Source organism: Pipistrellus kuhlii, unplaced genomic scaffold (genome assembly GCF_014108245.1).
Source record: "Pipistrellus kuhlii isolate mPipKuh1 unplaced genomic scaffold, mPipKuh1.p scaffold_m20_p_6, whole genome shotgun sequence".
Classification (NCBI taxonomy): Eukaryota; Metazoa; Chordata; class Mammalia; order Chiroptera; family Vespertilionidae; genus Pipistrellus; species Pipistrellus kuhlii.
Genome location: NW_023425562.1, coordinates 25,499,636 through 25,524,212, shown reverse-complemented (window position 1 = coordinate 25,524,212; position 24,577 = coordinate 25,499,636). Strand labels below are relative to the sequence as shown.

Here is a 24,577-nt window from a genome sequence, read left to right as displayed (position 1 = left end):
TGGACATGCCCTCCAACACGCCACATCGAGCACCACCCCTCCAAACGTTCAACAAGTGGCAGTCACAGAGATCTTTTTGTTGAATGCCCTCGCTCATTATAGCTCAATTTTAGGAAAAGAATCATTGCACCACAGGGCAGTGCTGATACCCAGAATACCTTTCACAACTTAGTTAAGCTGCACTGGATAAAAATGATAATAACGTGAAGTCTTGCTATACAAATATATTAAAGTTGTATTATTGATTTTCTCCTGGGATTCGTGGAGATCAAAGTGCACCATGGCTATCCTACTTTTCTAAGGATAAGCCTTTGAAATGAATGAGATTCAAAGACATGTCATGCCTTTTTTTAAAAGCCTACAACAATTCCTGAAAATGCATTTGGTAACTTGCTTACTTTGAAGGTGGGGAGGGGGGGGGGGACTCACTTGTTGATCACGGCAGATTATTTTTCAAAGAAACGGCTTAAAATGTGGGAGGGTAAAAAAGGAGTTCTCTCTTCTGCCTGAGACAGCATGCCAAGCAACCCGAGCCATCAGCTTATTGCAGGCAAATCTTTGAGAATCGTTTGTCACGGTTTGGAGCTTTGAAATTGACAGTTTGCTTGAGGGGCTTGATTTTCATAGGGGCTTTCTCCTGTGGCATGCCACACTGGAGCCTGGCAGAAACATGGATTTCTGGATTTCCAGGCAGCAGGGACATGGGGGCGTTTCCTCCCTGCTCCACGGACACCCCCACCTGTCCACCCTCTCTGGAGTGTCTAGGAGACCATCAGAATTGTGATGTGAGCACAAATGCTCATGGTGACAGCCGGTGGTCCGAAGGGCCGGCAGGGGACCTGGAGCTGCCTACAGAGGTGGGTGGGCCTTAACAAGCACACGTTTCCTGCAACAGCCTCCTGCCCAGGTTTGACGAAAGCTGTAATGACAAGGATTGTGATTTGAGATCCTGGAAAAGGGTAAAAACATTCCACCAGCCATAGCTCTAATTATCACAGTTGCCCATATGTTCATAAGCGCAGATTTTTTTTTTGTTAAGTGTGTAATTTTACGGTCTCCTGCTGTGCTTCTCCTGCGTTTTCCTCTCTGGGTTTGGCATGTGTGTGTTTGGGGTGGAAGGCAAGTAGCCTCACAGCTTTTTTCCTCCCCTAAAATCTGTTTTCCCCTCGTCACGCTCCTGTCTCCTCTCTGTTATAGTCCTCTGCTTTCCTGAAGGAAAGGACACTCTCTGGGATGAGCCCTTCTTTCTCATCTGCTCTCCCCACGCATCATAAAGTGAAGTCCAAATTCCGTTTGCATGCACATGCAGGCTTTTATTTTGTTAATGATGTTTTCCTATAGGATTGTGAACAGTACGGAATGCATCCAGAAGGAGGTACAAAAACATGATCTCCTTTCGACTCTTAACCAGCAGCATTAATACACACATACACACACATTATTGATTTCAAAGAAGAAGGGAGAGGGAGAGAGAGATAGAAACATCCATGATGAGAGAATCATTGATCGGCTGTCTCCTGCACACCCCACACTGGGGATCGAACCCGAAACCTGGGCATGTGCCCTGACCGGGAATCAATCCGTGACCTGCTGGTTCATGCTCAACCACTGAGCCATGCCAGCCAGGCTAGAGAGCAGCATTTTGCTGTGATAATACAAAGGAGGGAAGAGCCTCAAACATCTCAGGAACTGGAGATTGGTGAGGGAGCTGGAGAACGGAGCGGGCTGGAGAGAGGGGATCGAGGAGGCATGGTCAAAAGCTTAATTGTATCCGTTTTGAAAAAGTTTTCGATTTTTCTCTGTGGATAATTTTATTCCAGTAACGGGTTGGGAGGATGGAAACAGCATCCGACAATCTCTTTTATGAACTGGCGCTTTTATATTATTCTGCTTTCATTTGTTGAATACTCTCAGACCTTGACATTTCCGTACACACAGCTTCAGGGCCTTCCAACCATCAAGTTCCTCTCCTTTTCTTTTTTTCCCCAATTCCTTTTAAGTTTAGAAATTGGTGGCAGAAACCTGTTCAGGGGGAAACGTGGAATAGTTGTTGAATCATCCTTTACCACCCCAGATTGTTGGGCTTTTGGCCACAGGTGAGAGAGAAGGTTAGGGTCGGGGAGACGGAGGCCGGACTCTTGGAGGCCCATTGGTGGTCCACATGCCTCTTGGCTGGACTCCTGCCGTAGCCTGGAGTGCCGGCCCATTGTGCTTGGCATGTAGGAACAGCCTGCACAGAATCCAGACTCATTTTTCAAGGAGGAGACGTCTTAACCCCTTTGTACTGCAGTATTTATCCCCTCGATGATTATTCTTAAGTGCGCAAATCATGTTTTGTAGGGCTCCTATGCTTTATAATCTTTCTGAGTAATTTTTCCTCACGCCCACACTGTAAGATCTAAGTGAGGAGTGTTTTCCATTTCACCACAGAGTGCAGCGAGCTCTCTGTGAGGGTCTTAGGGCACCTATAAGCATATCCCAGACTCAGAGCTCACACACACGCTAGAAGCAGAGGGCAGTGCGGGTGAACACTGGACTTGGGCCCACGTGCAGCTCTGTGTCAGCGCACTTTGCAGCTGCTTCACCTTCTTGCACCTCAGTCTCTTCAACTGTAAAATGGAAATACTAATGCTTTCTTTCAGGGAGTTGGTGGGGGCATTAGCAAGGTAAAATCTGCAAAAATATTGGCGTATGCCATGGCTCCACCTATACCATATCTGTATTCAGCTATCATGGGGCTAAGGGTAACTTATGCTGAGTGGCGCTGAACTCGTACCGATGGCTGTTGAGCTGACCACTCTTCTGTTCTCCACCATGGGCCTCAGTAGTGTGGGGATGTGAGCGGGCTTTGGAGTCCAGCAGACCTCAGCCTTAGTTCTGCCTCAGTAATTTAACAACCTTATGACTCTGAGCAAGTTGTTTAAATTCCAGAGCTTCTGCTCCCTTATCTTTGAAATGGGAACTTTAAGACTAACCTGCCAGTTGTTTTGGGGATGAGTAGTCGTTTCCGTAAAAGTGCCTGAGATGGAAGTTTTCATTTCTCTCTCATGTTATTTCCAGCCTCTTTCCTCTTATTTAATAAACGTGTAGCAATTCATTAATTCCACATTTAATTCTGCTGTATGCCAGAGATTAAGACAGTTGTGGTTCCTGTCTCATGAAATTCAAAATCCAGTTTGGAAGGGGGAATGGAGGTTTGGAAGATTAGAACCCCCAGATGGGAAGGTGCCCGAGAGCCAGCTGCATATGACCAGCAGACCTTCCAGCTGCATAAAAATAGTCTCATTTTTTCTAAACTCAGCACCTGCAAAGTGGAGAGGGCATTTTGGGGATCTAGCGTCTAAGAGTGAGACAGGGAGAAAGGAAGAAACTCAGAAATATGTCTTCTTTCTGGATTTCAAGCTCTTTCCCCCTGAAAGTTGATCTCGCTTCCCTCCCGTTGGTGTACGCCATCCCAGCCCTTCTCCTATTTTTGCCTTTGCTTCTACTCCAGCCTTCTTGTTTTAAGGAATGACTGTCATGTGATCCTGCCAGTCCTACAGCCTTCTCAGTGACAGCACTGAACAGCTTCCTGCCTGGTGTCTCTGGGGGTGCCAGTTAGGGCCTGTCAGGAAAACGGGAGCTGCTCTAGGGTTCAGGGAAGAGCAGTTTAATACAGAAGGCCCACTTCACAAGAGAAGTTGGAAACGTGAAAAGGGCCCAGCCTCACAGATATTGCGGAAATGTACTCACAGCACAGGGCTGTGTGCACTCAGTAGAATGGCTGACAGGGGAACGATGGACACCTCCAAGTGCCGGTAAGGCTGTAGTTTAACCCAAGCTCTCCAGCACTACTGCTATGCTGTATGTAACTTGGCAAAGCCACTTTGGAAAACTGTTATCCAGTGTTTGATGAAGCTGAATGTGCACATTGGATGGGCCCCTTTGTATGATGTACAAACATAGCAAAACTAACCTGTGGTGTCAGCCAGTGGGATAATATTACCTCTTGAGGACAGTAGTGATTAAGGGAACATGCAGGGGGCAAGGTTCCTTTTCTTGACCTAGGCGCTAATTACACAGGTGTGTTCAGTGGTGAGCTACACTTTTCTGTCATTATGTCCTACTTAATATTGTAAAAAGTTGAATTCAGCTAAGGAAGGAAGGCCTGCCCTCAGGCACTAATAAATTTTTATTTTTGTTGTTGTTGTTGTTGTTGTTAGTCTAGGCCTGAGGATATTTTCCCATTGATTTTTAGAGAGAGTTAAAGAGAGGAGGAGGAGGGGGAATAGGAGGAGGAGGAGGAGGAGGAGGAGGAGGAGGGGGAGGGGAGAGAGAGAGAGAGAGAGAAAGAGAGAGAGAGAGAGAGAGAGAGAGAGAGAGAGAGAGAGAGGGAGAGAAATACCAATGTGTGAGAGACACATTGATTGGTTGCCTCCCACACAGCCCAATCAGGGCCAGGGATTAGGCCTCAGGCACTTATAGAACCACCCGCCATTCCTTCACACTCTGGGCCCTGCGACCCTGTCACATGTTCTTGCACTCACCACACTGTCTTGTGGTTCCTGGCATCTGCAGTTTTTTCCACTTCCATACTGTGAAGGTATAGGAGCTCAAAGTTCTCATTGATCTGATTCATCAGGGGGATTCATCACCAAGGACTGGGAAGGCACAGAATAGGTGCTCAGAAAAAGCAAGAATAATGGGAGGAAAGTGTGTGTGCACAAGTGGGAAATAGTGACACAGAGGGGCCCCAAGAAGAAAAGGGGAGCTCTTGCCAAAAAGGCTTCTAGGTAGAAGCTGTGTGTAGAGAATGAGCAGGACATGGAGAAGGTGAGGCTTCTGGCTGGAGACCCCAGCCAATGTGCTCCATGTACCAGTTGGCCGTGGGTGGTAAGCTGTAAAAATAGGTTGGGGTCAGATTGTGAGGGACCTTGGATGACTGGCTGACAAGCGTGGCCTTCCTTTAGGTCAGTGGTTCGCAACCTTTCTAATGCCGCGACCCTTTAATACAGTTCCTCATGTTATGGTGACCCCCAACCATAAAATTATTTTCATTGCTACTTCATAACTGTAATTTTGCTATAGCAGCAGTTCTCAGACTGTTGGTCGTGACCCACAGATTGAGAACCACTAGCAGGGTCACCTAAGACCATGAGAAAACACGGATATTTAGATTACGATTCATAACAGGAGCAAAATTAACAAGGCCGAGGGACTACAACCATGCACAAATTTGTGCACCTGGCCTCTAGTTATAGTACAAATGGTAGCTGCCATTACTATTACGAGCCAATTATGCAGTACAATGCCATTGCTCTCATTGTCCCCAGAAGTCATATAGCTAGCTAATAATATAACCAGGACTCTAATTCCTTGCTGTTATGTGCGTTAGTCTTATAGTTATTGTTTTTTTACATTAGGGTGAGAGTAGTTGTTAATTATAGGTGCTAGAGTTAGATGCTTTTAAATCTTGGCTTCCACCACCCCACCTCCACCTCTAAAATCATCATGTCACTCCTACTTCTACCCCAACTCCTCCACTGTCACCTTCACTATCACCTCCACTTCCATCATCACCACTGCCACCTTCACCTCCATTGGCACCATCATCTCCACTATCACATCTACCTCTATCTCTGTCCTCACCATCTCTACCACCCTGACCTCTACCTCCACATCTACCATCATCATCACTTCACCACCTTCACCTCCATCTCATTTCGCCTTTCCTGCATCTGCTTTGTATATTGCTTCTGGTATGTTTGTTAAAGATCTGTTTCTTTACCTCAGTCTCATCTCATACTTTGCAAAAATCCTTTTGATTATCTCATACTGACCTTTGAGGTGAGGCGGGAGCTGAGACTCTAGTCTCTGTTGCACATTTGGAGCGGCTGCTGTTTTCCTGGGCCTTGTGGCCAGGCTTTTCTGGGACAGATGTCTGGGATAAGAATCCAGCTGAACCTGTTGCACACCTCCTTTTTGCTACACACAGTTCCTAAGTTATGTCACTTAGGTTTTATGGCAGTGGGGGTGGGAAGTAGGAGAGGAGTGTTTATATTACAAATGAAAATGAGAACACTCGGCGAGGTTAAGGGATGGTGTAAGGTTTCAGTGCCATTAAACTTCAGATTTAAGACTTAGTTCTTTCTGAATCCACATGTGTAAAATTGGAATAATAGTGGTTCCTATCTTGTGGGGCAGTTTTAGTTTTGAGAATTAAATGTGTAAAATATTGCTAACAAATTGTCCCTCTGTGACTCCAAAGCTGGCTTTCTTGGTGCTCAGTAGCTAACATTTGCTGAGTGCTCTTTTACTTGCAAAGTCCTGGCCAAGCATCTTACTGGGAGTCCCTCCTTTGACCTTCATAAGAACCCAGTAATCTGGGTGATAAATGACAACTGCCCTTGTGTGAATTCTTGCTGTGAAAGTGCCAGGTGTGTCCTAGCCTCATGACATGCACTAATCTATTGCATCCTCAAAACAATCTTGTAAGGTAAGAACTATTATCATCCCCGCTTTACAGCTAAGGAAACAAGCTTTGAAATAGGCAGCAGTTTTCACATGAATAAGTTGGGGCTATGGGTAGCAGTCAGTTTGCTGCCCATAGGCCTTGGCTGGCTAATTCAGGGGATCAGTGTTTCATCAGCTACTCAGAGTATTGTTTGAATCTGTATTAAAATGATTCACAATGGAATTTACTTTAAGTAGACTAGGACAATAGTAAAATGAATCTCTCTGTTCTTATCCTCCAGATTCAATAATTTTGCCACATTTTCTCATATCTATTCCCATTTCCTTCTTTGTTCTTTGCTCATGTGCTTTACACCAAATCTCAATCAGTGACCATGACTTTTCCCCTACATACTTCTGTATGTGTCTAAAAAATATGGACATTTTCTTACATAGCCACAGTATTGTTTCTTGCCTCTAAGAATAACATTATTTCTCCAATTTCCTAAAAAATCTATTTCCAGGGGTTTTGTTTGTCTGTTTCTGGTATAAGTTAAGACCCACCAGAGCCACCATGTTGCCATTGGTTCTGAGGCTATAAAGTCTCTCATCACCTTCAACTCTATACCATTTTTTTTTAGACCAACGACTTATTGCAGAACTCTTTAGGTTCTTATTATCTTTTTTTCTACATCATTGTATTGAACCCAGTCCAGAAAACTGAAGGTAAATGCTGTGGGAAAACCTACTGTTTCCTGTGTTAGGAGGGAACGTTTTCATGCAAGGCCTGAGCCAAATCACAGTGGCGAGGTGGCTGTCGCGCCTGCTGATTTATGTCATTCCCTCTGTTATTGGTGCTCCGGTCCTTTTTAAGCACAGGCTCAATCACTATCTCCCCCCCCCCACCCCACCCCCCCACTATCTCCTCTTAAAGTGGTCTCAGCACTGCTTCTGGCAGCAGCTACATTAACATGCAGCAGTTCCTGCCCTGGGGTCATGTCTGTTGGTTTTCCTCCAGCACATTAAGTCTCCTAAATAAGTACTCACAGGTTGAAGAGCCAGAAGTGTCTGTCAGTCATATGTGTAGTTTGTCACCTATCCCTGCTGAAAAAGACCCAGTCAAACAAATACTTTTACTTAAATAGGGACTCCATGGTCTTTCCCTTCCCTTTCCTTCACCTCTTCCTTCCCAGCTTCAATCAGCTCAATTTGACCCAGTGAATTTCCTTGAACCTTTGCTTCACTCCTCTGGCCACCGTAGTGGTGAGATGCTGAAAAGGTAACCCAAACTTACCCTTTGGTCTCTCTCTACTGGTGCTTTGCCACCCTATTGCACTGGTGGCCAATTCAGTAATTTTGCCACAATTTCTCATATCTATCATATCTATTCATATCAATGAGCTTAAGGCTCCTGATTGTCCTTTGTCCTCCCCCCACAATGCAGAGCCTTGCTAATCTCTCTCTTGAGTGGTCATCAGTCACCTCCCTGCTATTATTCTTTGGCCAGACCCTTCCTCACCTATGATCTGCCAGCCACTTGTTGCAGAAGGACTCTTTCTGAAGCCACTCCCCGCTGCATTCAGGAGAAAGCTGGGATTCCTCAGCCTGGCCTTGCCCGTGTTTCCTGCCTTTCCCCAGTTCTACCTGACAAGCTGCCCGGCCTTATGGCCTCTCCCTGGATGCTAGAACCACCCTGGAGGCCCATTCTGACTAATTCCTGCTTCCCCCTCTGCACCCCACTGCCACCTACCCTACTGGCTGTTTTGTTCCCAGAGTGAGCTCAGTGTCTGCTAGATGCCTGACACGGTGGCTCAGCAGTCAGGGCAGCTGACAGCACTGGTAGCACAGAGCAGCCAGCAGCAGAGTGGGGCTGCGGTGCCTGTAAGTATAATAGATGGAGGTGATTCTCTGCATGTTGCGTGGTGCTACCCAAGGGTGCCAGGACTTCTCCGCCCTGAAAACGTTGCCTTGGCCATGGCATTGTGGGAATTACCCCTCGGTCTGCTTGGAGCCGAACCAGCCGTGGTGCAGCATTGCCTTTTTAAAAATTGCTTATACTTATTTCTTAAGTATCACCTGTTCATAGTAGAAAAAACAAAAATTGCACATAAGCCCAAGGAATAAAATCAGCTTGGCCTAATTAGCCCTTCATCTAGAGAGGTAACAACCATTGTTAACATTGTGAGGAATATTGCCAGACCGGTTTCTGTTGTGGTGATATTGGTCATGGTATATATAATATTTGAAAAACGGATTATAACCATCCATGTCCTTTGGTAACCTTTTAAAAACTCAATCCATTATTTCTTTCTACATCAAATCTATTTCTATACTTAATTAGTTGTATACTATTCATTCTTATGGACAGTGTCCATAACTTAACTTTACCAGTTCCCTCTCTTTGCACTACGTTGCTTTAGGCTTTTCCTAAAAAGGGAGGTGGGGTTTCTTTGACCACCTGTTTTACTGCCTGAACTCAGTTAGTAGGAAAAACACGTAGGATTGTGATTACCACACCATAGATGTGTCCAGACTTCAGGCTTGTCACACCTTGCTAGATTGCCGCTCAGTAAGCTTGTAACAGTTCACACTCCGGCCAGCAGTATATGATGGTGCCCGGCTCCCTTCCTTTTATCTGCATTGCCTGTTTTCATTTTTAAAACTAATTATGAGTGTAATGCGTGTTTGCGAGAAGTTGAATCACCGTGAAAGCACATGAACCCTCCAGAAGGGACGCTGATAGGCGTGCTTCCAGCCGTCCCCTGCGGATATCAGCCTTATTTGTGTGAAGAACAGAAGTGGTTTCTTTTTTACAGATGGAGGTCATAGTTCATATTGCTTCCTGTATCTAACAGTATGTCTTGGACAAGTTTGCATGTCAGTTCTGCTGTTTTCCTTTTCATGATTATAAGTTGGGGATGATCATCATTTCACCATTTTCCTGTTATCAGACATTTAGGTTTACTTTCACAATTAATTTTAATAGATACATCCACATTTCTCTTTAGAAATATTATATGTACCAACAAAAAGGGTTAGTGAGTTCCCCTCACACATCTATGCCATTACAGCCTTAAAATGGTTGCATTTCTTTAACTATTAATATGGCTGAGCATCTTTTCATAAGTTTTTTGGCATCTTGTATTTCCTCTTTTGAGAACTGCCTCTTCATAGTTTTTACCCATTTTCCTATTAACAGTTGGTTGTTTTATAACATTTATTTATAGAACTTTTTTATGTAATATGGGTATTAACTGCTAATTATTATACTTATGGCAAATTCCCCCCCCCCCCCCATTTAGCCTGTTTTAACTTTATGAGTATAGTTTTTGGCATTTTGATATTTAAAATCTATATTTTAAAAGCTCCTCCATTTTCATTTATTTTTAAGTTTGTCAATTTGATTGGCAAAAAAAAAATGGTCTTGAATTTGTACCTTTTTATTACTAATTGAGTGATTGAGCTCATTGTTTTCTGAAACCTGTTTACCCACTCTAATCACTGTCAGAAGCTTTTGTCTGAAGGGACTCCGACCTGGTCCACGTGTTGTCCTGTTGTCTCCCAGCTGGTGATTGGTTAACCGCTGACTAATTTCCCCACAGGTTGGACAAACATGGGATTTGGATCCATACCTGAGTATGCCTCCTTACCTGAGTTATGGCTAATTGTGTGACCTTAGGCAAATTAGTTTACTTTCTTCAGGGAATAATAACAATGACCTCACTGGACTAATGAGGGCTGAACGATAACATGTCAACATGCCTGTCCTACATGTACAGTTGTGTGGTCGTGTTCCTTTGTCCTGAGGTAGTTCATCCCTGTAATGGACAACTGCAGCTGTTTTCTTTTTTAAATATATTTTTTATTGATTTCAGAGAAGAAGGGAGAGAGAGAAACATCAATAATGAGAGAGAATCATTGATCGGCTGCCTCCTGCATGCCCCCTGCTGGGGATGGAGCAGGCAGCCCAGGCATATGCCCTGACTGGGAATCGAACCGTGACCTCCTGTTTCATAGGTCGATGCCCAGCTACTGAGCCATGCCGGGTGGGCTGCAGTTTTATATATGGAGATCAGCTCAGGCGCTCTGCATGTACTAGTAACTATGACTTGCTGGGCACAGTAGTAGCTGTTACCGAGCCCTACAGGACCAACCGCGTGGTACTCCAGAGAGGTGAAAACTAACTCCTCCTCCCGCGCCAACCTACCCCCTCCCACTGCTCTTCCTTCCCAAGCAAACCGTATCTCCAGTTGTCTCAGGCATTCCTCACGGGAGGTAATCTGAGCATTCTAATTTTGATAGATTTTAGCTTGTCCCTGTCTCCACAGGCCCTGGAACTGAAGCCAGCAGGCTGGTTTGATGGATGGGGCAGGACAGGGCTGTGCTGTCGCCCTCGCTGGTCCTTCTGTGGGGCCGTTTCTCCCTAGCAGGGCTGCTGAGCTGCCTTTGGCCATGATTAGGTCTCTTGGTTGTCTGTGTGCACACTGCTTGGAAGCCACGTTCCCTTCATTCTGCCTGCATGTGGACCCATGCACACAGGACTCTAACCAGGTCCCTGTTCATGTTTAGGTTCTGATTCTGTTATCCATCCAATGTATTTGGTCACCCTCTGAGCTGCACGTCGCCTGCACATTTGATCTCATGCTGCCTCTCCTCTTCCAGTCATCAGTAATGATGCTGAGAAGGAAGGAAGATGCCACACTCTATAGGCAAGCCATTTGGTCTTCACTCTCTTGAGACTTCCAAGAATGGGAGCACTACTCCACCTCTCTTCTGCAGACTGTCACTATGCAATGTCCCCCATCACTCTCAGCCATGTCTCCCTTGTTCTAACAAGTATTCCCACCACTGTAGGAGGTACACCGCCCCCCATCAATTTATGACAAAAGTGGGAAGTGACTGTTTCTGTCTGTCTAGGCCCGTGGTCGGCAAACTGCGGCTCGCCAGCCACATGCAGCTCTTTAGCCCCTTGAGTGTGGCTCTTCCACAAAATGCCATGGCTTGGGTGAGTCTATTTTGAAGAAGTGGCACTAGAAAAAGTTTAAGTTTAAAAAAATTTGGCTTTCAAAAGAAATTTCAATCGTTGTACTGTTGATATTTGGCTCTGTTGACCAATGAGTTTGCCAACCACTGGCTTCTAGGTGGCTGGCACTTCTGTTTCTAAGTACTTAGACTATAGAATTTTGTCAGGGATCTGAGTTTGGGTTACCAACTATAGTTTGCAAAAATACCTTTTCTCTTTTTGCTAAATTGGACATTGTCTTGTCTTGGGCATCTTCCCATTTTCTTTGTGTCCTTGAGATTGGCAGCACCTAGCAAGTCTGTTCTGTAAGTTAATTCAGAGCTGAGATGTGATTCATCTGGATCAGGAGATTTGAATTCATTTAGTGTGACTGGATGTTCTCTCACAATCTCTCTCCCAACTTGCGTTTCAATTCCCTCATATCAGTGTTTGATTCACCTTTTTCAGTCTGAAGATTGTTCTCCTTGATAGAAAATAGGAGTTTAGTAGTTCTTTCTCTCCATCATCTGTTAACTGAACACCTTTCACCCCAATATGGGCCTAATCCTTTCTTATTCCTGTTGTTCCTAAGCCAATTTTAAAAGCCTATTTTTTATTTATTTATTTATTTATTTATTTATTTATTTTTTTGTCCCTCGTGTTTTCCAAACAGCTCAGCTTACCTGACCCTCCCCACTCCACCTCCTTTTTTAAACAGGCCTAGGCCACTCCTTACTGTCCCTGGCTGGTTCTGCACCCTATTGCCTTCTGTTAGATGTGCTTCTGTGAAAGCTCCCTCCACTGCCCCCAGAAGCCCTCTAGGTCAGGGACTCAGGTGTTTCGCTCCTGGGAGCACAGGGCAGGAATCACCTCTGCACCTTTGAGTCAAAGCTCCCCTGCTCGGAACATCTGACCTGCACCTGGAGGAGTGAGCAGGGAGCCCATCCTGATTTTCAGGTGCATTTGGGCTGAGAACAGCTCACTATCCTTCTCCCCTTATTAAGATCTTTCGTGATTATGTTATTCAGAAATGTGTTTTTAAAAGACTCTTATCATTTTTAAGCTGTCCTCTCATCACAGAACAGTGGTACTTGATAAGGGGTGGTTTTGTCTCCAAAGGACATTTCCTGGCATCTGAAGACATAATGATTGCCCTTACTGGGGCAAGGTACTATTGGTATCTTGTGGATAGAAGTCAGGGATGCTATTAAACAGCCCCGCAGCTAGGAACATGTCACCAGTGCCACTAACTGTGGTTGTCATTGTCACCAAGGTGCCTGTGCACAAATGCAGGTTTCCTCTGGAGAGTCCTGGTCCAGTGGGGCCCAGACCAGCATTTTAAGCAGCACACACAGGTGGTTCAAACCATTTGAGAAATACTGTTTTAGAATCTTGGGTAAGAGCCCTGGGTTCCTTGAACCCTTTCTCCCCTGTGAGAGAGCCCTCAAGTGTAGACCCACCCTCTCCCAACCTGCCAGGAACTCTGAGGTCAAGGTGGTTTTTTTCCTTTGGGCCTATTTAAGTCCAGCACCTTGCGTCTTTGGACAACCCAGATGTTCATACCTACTTCCTAAAACCTTGGGGCCAACTGAGACATTTTCCAGGTGTATGATAGATGAGGATGTTGGCCCGTCACCACTGCCCTTGTCCCTGTCATGATCTGCTTGAGGCAGGATACTGCTTACTTCTCACTCAGGCCTAACCTTGCTCCCCTTCTCCTTTGGCCTAAAGCCAAGTGTGTTTTAGTATGTTTGAGCTCTCAGGTTAGGCATGTATTTTTTTGCCAGGGGGCTACTATGCCTCTAGCTTCTAGTCAGGACTCTGGGGGAGAAGTTCATAATCCCGGGGCAGCTTTTATTGCTGGTTATAAGTAGACACAGTCACATGAGTACTTCTGTGTATCTCCACTAGCTATTTCCTATCACATACATTGAGCATCAGGGGCTGCAAAACATTTTAGGATATTCAGAGACTATGGTGGAGGCTACACAGCTTTGTCATCTTTTCTAGAAGAGAACCTGTGCTGGAGTTAGTCCAGGGCCACAGTACTGCTTGCTCTTCCTGTGTTGCCTGAAGGACACTTGGTGATTGCTCAAGTGCATTATGTTCATGGTTTTTCTTTTTCCCCTCTTTCTCCTGAAGCCCTCTCCCTGCCTTGCTTCATTTGTTTGTTCTTTCAAGTCCATTATTCACTGCATGCCTCACTGATATCACCAGTGGTGTTGGCAGACTGAGAGCTGAGAGGGGACTTCATTGTCAGCTCAGAGACCTTGAGCACACTGAGTGCCTGTCCTCCCCTAACGCTATTGATTGAGGATGCAGGATGCCAGTTCAACTGAGGGCTGGTTCAGGTTGGTCAACCTGAACTGATCCACAGGGCCAGGTGATAAGACCTTCTGGTTGTCCATACCCCTTTGCTGGCCTCTGCTGTACTGGGCAGCCACCACCCCTGAATAGAGAGTGGTGGTCTTGCACTTCAGGTGACCACCTATATCTGCCATTTATCAAGTGCCTAAGAATCAGGCATTTCCCCTTAGGCTTTATCTGCCAACACACAGGTCTTGTAAGGTGGATACAGTCATTCGCATCAGACAGGTGAGGACTTGGGACCTTAGGAACTACAAGAAACTAGTGCAAGGCCACCAGACTCATAAGTGGCAGAGGTGAGATTTACACCCCGGGCTGTCCAGTTTAAGAATCTTTAGTCTGGCCTCCTTTGTTCAAGCTGTAACATGTTTACTTTTGTAAAGAGCAGGCATGCATCAGAAACGGAAATGGCCACAGCCCTGCAGAAACAGCCATGTTGCCTTGCCTGTTCTGCATCCAGACTGTGTACTCTCCAGATTGTCTGCTGCCACATCCTGTACTTGTGAAGTGCTTGTCTGGTAGCTTATGGTTTGCATGAATGTTTGTTTAGTGTAAACACTAAAGGTATAATAGATATAGTGTTATCTCAATTTTGTTCCTGTTCTTCAGTGAAAGTGTTCACAGTACAGTCTAACCCAGAAGAATCCTTAGGAAGAGAGTGAGTCATTGATAAAGGAGAAAGAAGTCAGAGTCGAGGGTCAGGGGCCTTGAGCCTGGTCAGCAGCAGGGGTGCCAAGAGTTGTGTGAGGCCACATGTGGAGGCAGTTCCATTGGAGGGCTCACCAGCATCTCAGACCGCCATCTTCCCCTGGAAATGTACATGGCCCCACCTGTCCCCCACATTGGAGAACTCAAGGTCTGCTGGTCTCTTTTCTTTCCTTGTCCCTATATTTCCTACATTCAGTTTATTATCACACTTCCAAAATAGTTAAAATCTGTCTCCTCCCATCCTCACTGCCTTATTATTTGTTACTCAGAAGAGAGAAGGCATCCCTAATGATCCCCTTGCCTTTAGTGGCAGTCCCCATAGGCCAGATTCCTCATTGTCACAAACTGACTCTGGTGGTGCCGTGCTCAAAAACATGGTCCTCATCCTTATGGTTTGGAATTCACATTCCTAGGCACTCAGCCTCTGCCTGCCATCCACCCACAGTTCCCACAGGCCCTGCTTATACTGTCCTACCAATAGAACTGGCTTGCTTCTGTTTGGTGTACACTCAGTGTTCCTTTCTTGCACATAGTCTGAAATGTGCTTCCCCCACCTTGTTCTATACTTCACCTGGTCTGTTTTTGCATCCCCTTTAAAACTCAGTTAAGCCATTTCTTGCTCCAGGTAGCCATTCTGGATCTTCCCTGGCAGGGCTCAGTGTTTCCTAGGCCCCTTGTTTGCCATCACATTTTGATATTGCTAACTCTCTTGCCTTAATTTATGCTCCATGTCAGGAAGTGATTCTTATTCCCATTATAGCACTAGAGGTCCAGATTTCAGAGCAGGAAGAAAAGAGGGACGAGGAAGAGGAGAGGGAGGAGGAGAAGAAATGAAAAAAATGTGAATAATGAAATGGCGATAAATACAAATATATCAAAAATTAAATCTAAAAAACAATAAATGAACAAGCAGAACATAAACGGACTTAAAGGGATAGAGAATAATTTCAAGGTTGCTAAATGGGAAGGGGTGTGGAAGATGAGTGAAAAAGGTGAAAAATTAAGAAGTACATTATTGGTAGTTACAGAATGGTCATGAGAATATAAATTTAAAGCATTGGGAATAGTCAGTAATATTCTTTTAACTATGTATGGTGTCAGAAGAGTATGAGATTTATCGGGATGATCACTTTAGTAAGTTATATAATGTTTAATCACTGGGTTATACCTGAAATGAATATGATATAATATGCTAACTGTAATTGAAAAAAAAATGATTTAAGGAAAAGAAAAGAAAAAAAATCCAAGACAGAGCTTTCCCTCAGACATTCAGAACAGAAGAATAAGAATTATGAGGAAGTCAGTAAAAACAACTGGATCAATAAAGTTTGAAGAGTGAAAGCAGACGAATGACTCAACAGACTGAGGAATATGAGCAGAATGGAGGAACAGGTTTAAATGAGATCAGAGAGGCATCAAAGGGGTTTTGATAATAGAAACATCCAGATTATGAAGATTTTTAAGTTGCTGGGCTATGAATCATCAATTGCTGACTGCTATCCTGAGGCCAAAATCGTGCCTCTGCTGAAATAAGAAGAAAAAAAAATGATAGAAATGTGTGAATGTCCTGAAACTCAGGAAGGGTTCACCAGAAACCAATGAGATTGTTCCCTACAGGGATGTGTGGAAATGGGTTGGGAAGACAGGGAAGGAAATGAAACATCTCTTGAGTGTACTTTTTATATATAGTTTGACTTTTCTTATTCAAAAATTAAATCAACAAAATTAATACAAACAGAAATAAATGAATTCGATGTATATCAAGTAGATACTACGCCACACAGATGGAATAATATTAATTTAAATGGACTTTTAGTCTCGGCAAGATGGCTAGACTCATCTCTCCCTGCTTATTCCCACTAAGTACAAACATGAACCTTGGAAATAAGTTTGGAGGCAACCATAGGAGAACTCTTAAAGGCAGGAAGAAGAAAGGAAACTGACTAGGGACTCTGCAACTAGAAGGATAACACAGCCTGGTGCCTCATGAGTTCCCACCCAATGGCAGAAAGCAATCCAGTGCCATTATCTCTGCTCTCCCCCCCCCCCCCCCCAACCCTAGTGGCAAACAAGTACTTAAGTAGATTTATTCCTCCATCAGAATGAGGAGTCCAACCAGATGTACGGGGTAGTTCCAGTGGCACCAAGCAAAGGAGATCAAGTGGGAACCCTACTGACATGTGTCTCACAGAAGCACTTTTTATAGACTTGCAGGCTATAGACTCATTTTCTTCAACAAGAGACTCCCAAGTGCCTCAACAGCAGCAACAGGATCATGCCACAACGAGGAGTTCTCTTTGTCTAGTCAGTCAGAGATACACACACACACACACACACACACACTCACACATATATACACCCGCCCCTTATCTAGAGACCCCAGGTGGTGGGAAGCATTCGCCTTAGAAGTGCACTTTGTCCTGTGAACCAGAGTCCTTTTTCTCCCCTGGAGACACAGCAGGGGGCATCCTGCCGTAGATTGCTATGGCAGCGCTCTGTGTCCTGTGGGTCAGAGACTCCCTTCCCCCACCTGAAGATACTAGGAGGCCTGACACTGGCAGGAGGGATTTCCCCACAGTAGCTGGCAAGGAAGCAATCTTTGTCTCCACAACCACAACCTCGAGAAGCATGAAGCACTTTCTGTTCCCACAAGCAACCCCAACAGATACCAGCCAGAACCCTAGTGACCTCAGACTAATCAACAGGTCTACATATTGTAATAAAGGCTCTGGTTTAAGGAGCTGAGCAAATCCTAAAGAAGGTAAACTCAAGGAAATCCATACCTATACTATAATAATGAAACTTCTGCAAACAAAATACAAAATATCTTCAGAGGAAGGGAAAAAAATCAACATATTAATTATAAGGAATACCATTTTGAATGACAGTGGAATCTTTTAAAACCATGGTGGAAAAAAAGTAAATGACATATTTTTCAGGTGCTAAAAGATCTCTTAGTCATGAATTGCATACACAATAAAACTATTTATTTAGGAATGAAAAGGAAATAAGATAGTCTCAGATTACAGAAAACTAAGAGAATTTATTGCTAGTCAATTTACCTTTAAAGGATGGCTAAAGTAAGTTCTTGAAACAGAAAGAAAATGATACAGAGAACAAACTTGGAACATGGAAAAGCAAGAAAGAACAGTGAAAAAGTAAAAATATGGGTAAATAGAATAGAATAGTCTAATGAGCTTTTAAAATCATATTTGATGATTGAAACAAAAATATAACACTCTCTGATATGAGGCAAATGTATGCTCAAAAAATGCTCAAAGCAGCCGAAACCGGTTTGGCTCAGTGGATAGAGTGTCAGTCTGTGGACTGAAAGGTCCCAGGTTCAATTCCGGTGAAGGGCATGTACCTTGGTTGTGGGCACATCCCCGGTAGGGGGTGTGCAAGAGGCAGCCGATCGATGATTCTCTCTCATCGATGTTTCTAACTCTTCCTCTCTGTAAAAAATCAATAAAATATATTTTAAAAAAATGCTCAAAGCAAAGGTTTTAAAAAGTGAAGAGAAGAAAAAAACCTAAATGAACAAAAGGTTTCCATACTTTAAATGATAAAACATTGATACCAGTAGATTGTAGTAAGTTATATATGTATATTGTAATATTCAGTGCAACCACTGAGGAAAATTATGAGGCAATAGACTAAAATTTCTATTAATAAATCAATATAGAATCCTATGAAATGTTTAAATAGCCCACAGGAAGGCAGAAAATATAAATGGAGAGTGAGAAACAGAGGGAACAAAAAGAAAACGTATTATAAAATGGTAGACTTAAGCTCTAACATGTCAATAATTACTCAAAGGAAGATAGTCAAATTTGCCAATTCAAAGGTAGAACTTTCCAGAATAAACACTCAAATACACAACTATGCTGTCTATAAGAAACTCAATTCAAATGCAGTGGTATAAGTTGAATATAAAAGGAAGAGAAAAAAGGTTATGTCAACATTTATTTAAAAAAAAACAAACACATAGGAGTGTCTATATTAATATCAGATAAAGTATTTCAGAACAAAGAAAATTTTCAAAGAAGGACATCATATGATGATAAAAGGGTCAATCCATCAGGAATACATAATCCGAAATAGGTATAGATCATATTTGCTGATGTGGCTCAGTAGTTGAATGTTGACCTAGGAACCAAGAGGTCACGGGATGTGCAGAAAGCACCTGATCGATGATGTTTCTCTCTTAATGATGTTTCTATTTCTCTATCCTTTTCCCCTCCCCTCTCTCCAAAAATCAATTTAAAAACATTTTTAAAATATACGAAGTAAAAATTAATAGGACTGAATAGAGAAATATACAATTTAAAATAATAGTTGGGGGGATATCAACACCTGCTTCTCAGCAACTGATAGGAATACTAGTTGGAAAGTCATCAAGGCTATGGAAGATCTAAATTGCACAACCAAGCAACAGGATCTAATTAACATATAAGCAATACTCCAACAATAGCAAAATACATATTTTTTCAAGTACTTCTGGAACCAAGATAGCTTGTATCTTGGGCCATAAAATAAACCTTAATACATTTATAATAACTAAAATCAACATATCAAAATATGTGGGATAGAGCTCAAGCAGGGCTGAAAGGGAAATTTATAGCAGTAAATATTTATTTAGAAGAGAGAAAAAGTTTCAAATTAAATTTAAGTTTGTACCTCAATAAACTAGAAAAAAAAAGAGAAAGTAAACCCAAAGCAAATAGAAGGAAGGAAATAATAAAGATAAGAACAAACATCAATGTAACTGAAATAGGAAAACAATAGAATTAATGAAACAAAAAGTTGGTTCTTGGAAAAAATTAATAAAATTAATAAACCTCTAGCAAGACTGACAAAGATAAATTAGCAAAGTCAGCCATGAAATTGGCTATATTCCTGAAGAATTCCCAGCCCATAGAAGAGAATAAGGTAATACTGAGGACAACTTCATGCTCATAACTATGACAGTATGGAAGAAATGGACCAATTCCTTAAAAACCTCAAACTTCTAAAACTCAACCGAGATAGAACTGATACCTGAATAGTCCTAAAACCATTAATGAAATTAACTTCATGATTTGAGAACTCCAGAAAAATAAATTCTAGACCCAAATGGTTTCTCTGCAGATTTCTCCTAAATAGTTAAAGAAAAATTAAAACCAATTTTACACAATCTTTTCCAGAAAATAGAAGATCAGAGTAAACTTTTCAACTCATTTTATGAAGCCAGAATAACCTTCACAGACAAACAGTATTACCAAACCAGACAATGAAAATATATTTTAAAAAATTCCAAGGAATCCTAAAACAGCAACAACAAAAAATTCTCCTAACCTCCTAGTACTAATAAATGAATTTGGCAGGGTCATACATACAAAATTAGGTTTAACATACAAAATTACTTATATATTGGTATATACTAACAATATCTGGAAACTGAAACTAAAACTGCCAAAAGTCTGATCCATAAGAGGAAAAATTGATACAATGGACCTTATCAAAATTAAAAACTGTTCTGTGACAGACCCTGTGGACAGTATGAAAAGAGAAGCTACGGACTGGAAGAAAATATTTGTAAGCCACATATCAAACGAAGGACTAATCCCTAGAATATATAGAGAACTCTTAAAACTCACCCGTGGGAAAAAAGTAAATTAATTAAAACAACAAATTCAATTAAAAATTTAACCAAGGAGATATATAGATTGCAGATAAGGACATGAAAAGACAGTTAACATCATTAGGTATGGGAGATATTCAAATTAAATCCACAATAAGATATTACTACATGCCTATAAGATAACTAAAATAAAAAATAGTGACAACTCCAAATGCTGGCAAGTGGGGAAGAAAATTGGGCAAGAGGGGAGAAACTGAGTCACTCATGCATTGCTAGTGGGAATGTAAAATAGTACAACTTCTCTGGAAATAGTTTGGCTGTTTCTTATCAAAGTAAACATGCAATTACCATATAACCCAGGAATTACATCCTTGGCATTTTCCCCAGAAAATTGAAAACTTATGTTCACACAAAATGAATGTTAATAGCAGCTTTATTCGTGATAGCCAAAAACTAGAAACAACCCAAATGTTCATCAACAGGTGGATCATAAATAAAGGTGGTTGCCCATATAAAGAATTCTTCTTTCCAATAAAAAAAGCTATTGATGCAAAGATGAATCTTAGATGAATCTCCAAATTATGTTGGATAAAAAAAGCCCACTCCAAATGGTTAAATATTGTGTGACTTTACTTTTATAACATTCTTGAAATGACAGAATTATAAAGCCGGAGAACAGATTGTGGTTGCCAGAGCCCAGGGAAGTGTGGGATTGGGCAAGATGGGGAAAGGATGAATGTGGTAATAAAAAGGGAGCACAGGATATTTGAGTTGGTAGCACTGTTCCATATTTTGACAAAGGTGGTAGTTACATGCATCTATACGTGCGATAGAATTGCATAGAACTACATATAGAGCTAAATGTGCATAAGTAATGCATATAAAACTGGTAAAACTTAAATAAAACTAGTGGACTATATCAGTGTTTGTTTCCTGGTTGTGATATTGTCTTATAGTGATGCAGGATATTAACACAAGGCGAAATTGGGTGAAGAGTACATGGAATCTTCTGTATTATTTCTTATTACTGACTATAAATCTGAAATAACCTCAACATAAAATATTTAAATACAAATGAATTTAGGTAACTTTAGAACATAGTATTCTGTATATCCTCAATGGCATATTTTATTATAAGTAATAAAATAAATTTGGACTTCACTTAGTAGGTTGATTTTCAGTTGTAGAATTGATGTGACAATTTCAAACCATTTTATTTGTATTATAGGACTGAACCATTTTATTTGTATTATAGGACTGAACAAATGAGTATTGATGTTGTAAGGAACTAGAGTTTTCACTGGAGGAGGATGGAGATACAAATACCAAATGGAAGGAGAGCCAGAGCCATGTGATGATGGTTTGGAATTAGAGGGATCACTACAGACTCATAGTTTTTAAGAAATATATTCTCCCTAGCACTGTTCACTGAAAGAGCACCAAAAATAAATAAAGATAGGAACAGTGAGCACTCCTCTTACATACCTAGATTTTGGTTTCTAACTACTTTCCCCAATAGAAACGAACCAGTGCTCCTTGGAAGCTGGCTAGTTCCAAGAATGGAGCAGGAAATTGACAAGGTGAACCTAGAACATCTTAGTGAAAAAATAAGGACTTGTTTTTAAAAATGATAAGGATATATGATTCTACATGGAACAGGGGAGCCAGCCCCAAAGAGGTCATACTGACTATATTTGGAATACCCTGTTTGAGCAACAAAATGAAAAAATGACAGGAATGGATTATAGAATTTTTAAAAAGAACCTAAATCCATACTGATATAAAAATATATAGACACAAAAGGAGGATAAGGAAAGAAAAGCTGCCTTTACTAAAAATGAAAACTATAATAAATATAGAAAGAATGATAATCTCTGTTTTGCCACTATTGTGATAATAATTAATTCAGTTAAAAACCATGAATTGATTTAAAACTATTGGTTGAAAGACTGTTGGGAAATAAGATAATCATATAGTCTTACGACATCACTCCTCAGATTATTTATTCATTATGAGGTAAAGTGATATGATTGTAGTTACTACATTAAAAAATCACCTCAAAATTTAGTGGCATCAAACAACTATTTTATCACAGTTGTGGTACGGAGAGTCAGGAGTTCAGATAAGGCACTGGAACAACTTATCTCTGCCATCTGTACTGTCTTGGGCCTCATCTGGGAAGGCGTGAAGGCTGGGTGACTTGATGGCCGGGGCTGGAACCATCTAGAGCTGTCTTTTCACTTACACATCTGACATTTGGAACCTAAGATGGACTGTTGACCAAAACATTTGCATGTGGTTCTTTATATGGGCTGTTTTAGACTTCTCACAGCATGGCAGCAAGGTAGAAGCAGTAGGCATTTTATGATCTAGCCTCCAAAGGCACGTGACATCACTTTTACCATACGCTGTTGGTTGAAGCGGTCACATGTTCCATCAGGGTTGGGGGAGGGAATATCTACCTCACTGTAGTGTGGGAGAAGTGTCATGTCACATAAATAGCATGTGGGGTGGGAGGTATTGTTGTGATTATTTCTTAGAAAATAATCTGCCGAACAAAGGAGAAGTCTAGTGGTCTCTACCTTAATTTTTTATTGGTCACATTGACAAGGACACTATATCACCGATATCATTTTTCTACCAAGAATTTTAACCTGAATTTCATTATGAGGAAATAATCATTCAAATGCAAATCAAGGGACAGTCTCCAAAACAACTGTTCTGGACTCTTAAAAAATATCAGTATCTTGCCCTGGCCAGTGTGGTTCAGTGGGTTGGGCATTGTTCCATGATTTGAAAGGTTGCAGGTTCAATTCTTGGTCAGGGCTCGGTCCCCAGTGAGTGGTGTGCAGGAGACAGCCAGTCAATGTTCTGTTCTCGTGTTCTCTCTCTCTCTCTCTCTCTCTCTCTCTCTCTCTCTCTCTCTCTCTCTCTCTCAAATTCAATAAAAACAGCCATGTGAACCAAACACAATGTGTGATCCTTGGTTGAACCCTGAATTGGGGACTATTCTTGGGACAATTGGAAATATAAAATGTAGATTTTATATTAGTGTTATATTTATATAAAATGTCCTGATGTAGCCATTGTTTTGTGTTTATGTATGAGAATATTAGAATATCCTTATTCTGCCCTAGCTGGTTTGACTAAGTGGATAGAGCATTGGCCTGTGGACTGAAGGGTCCTGGGTTTGATTCTGGTCAAGAACACATGCCTGGGTTGCGGGCTCATTCTCTAGTAGGGGTCATGCAAGGAGGCAACCAATTGATGATTCTCTCTCATCACTGATATTTCTATTTCTTTCCCCCTCTCCCTTTCTGAAATCAATAGAAATCTATCTAATAATAGAGAAATATGCAAATTAGCAAGATGCCGTAACATCAAAACCAAACAGCAAAAACCTAAGGCTGCATGGCACCTGGTCTGGGCTAAGGACCTCAGGCCATGCCCCCCTCCCTGGTGCCCAGGCCAGGAGACCTCAGGCTGTACCCCCCCCACACACACTCAGCAGGGCTTGATGGGGGACCTCGGGCCATGGCCCCTGCCCAGCAGGGCTTGATGGGGGGGATCTCAGGCCGTGCTCCCTACCCTGGCACCAGGCTGGGGGACCTGAGGCTGTGCCCTCCTGCACAGTGCCAGGCTTGGGGACCTGAAGCTGCACCTCCCCGAGCCAGGATGGGCTTGATGGGGGTGGGGCTGACTGGGTCAGAGTCTCACCCAGTGTGGTGGGGCCAGCCAAGTCTGGGTCTCCTGCATTTTCAAAGTGCATCTGGTGGTGGGTGGGGACTTAACTCTAGATCCTGAGGCGTGCCACAGCCTCTGACAGGAGGGAGATTTTCATATACATTTTACTAATTTTCTGACACTTCTATTATAGAGAAAGGGCAAATAACAATATTAAAATATATTGTTCCTCTAATTAATTCCCTTTTAATGTCCATGAATTTTGTGCACCGGGCCACTAGTGTGTGTGTGTGTGTGTGTGTGTGTGTGTATGTATGTGTGTATATATATATATATGTATATGTATATACACATACATACATATATACACATATATACGTGTATATATACATACATATATACATACATATACATATATATGTATATACATATATACACACATATATACATATACATATATATATACATACATACATATATATATATATATATATATATATCCTTATTCTTAGAATATGCAGCTAGAGTATAGGAGTATTTAGGAGTGAAGTGTCATGATGACTTCAACTCAAATACCTCCAGCCCAAAAGACTGTGTGAATGTGGGCACACGTACACAAATGTGTAAATGTGGCAGAACCTGAACCAGTGATGAATCTAGGTGAAATACCCATGGGCATTTATCGTACCAGTCTCCACATTGTATAGGTTTGAAATATTTGAAAATAGAAATACTAGGGTGGAGTAAGCCTACACCCAAAC

At 42.1% G+C, this 24,577-nt stretch overlaps 1 protein-coding gene across 5 annotated transcripts in view; it reads left to right on the top strand.

The window, feature by feature from the left end:
* The window catches only part of CHCHD6 (coiled-coil-helix-coiled-coil-helix domain containing 6), a 195,763-nt gene that overhangs the window by 95,249 nt on the left and 75,937 nt on the right, over window positions 1-24,577 (top strand). The window lies entirely within an intron of this gene.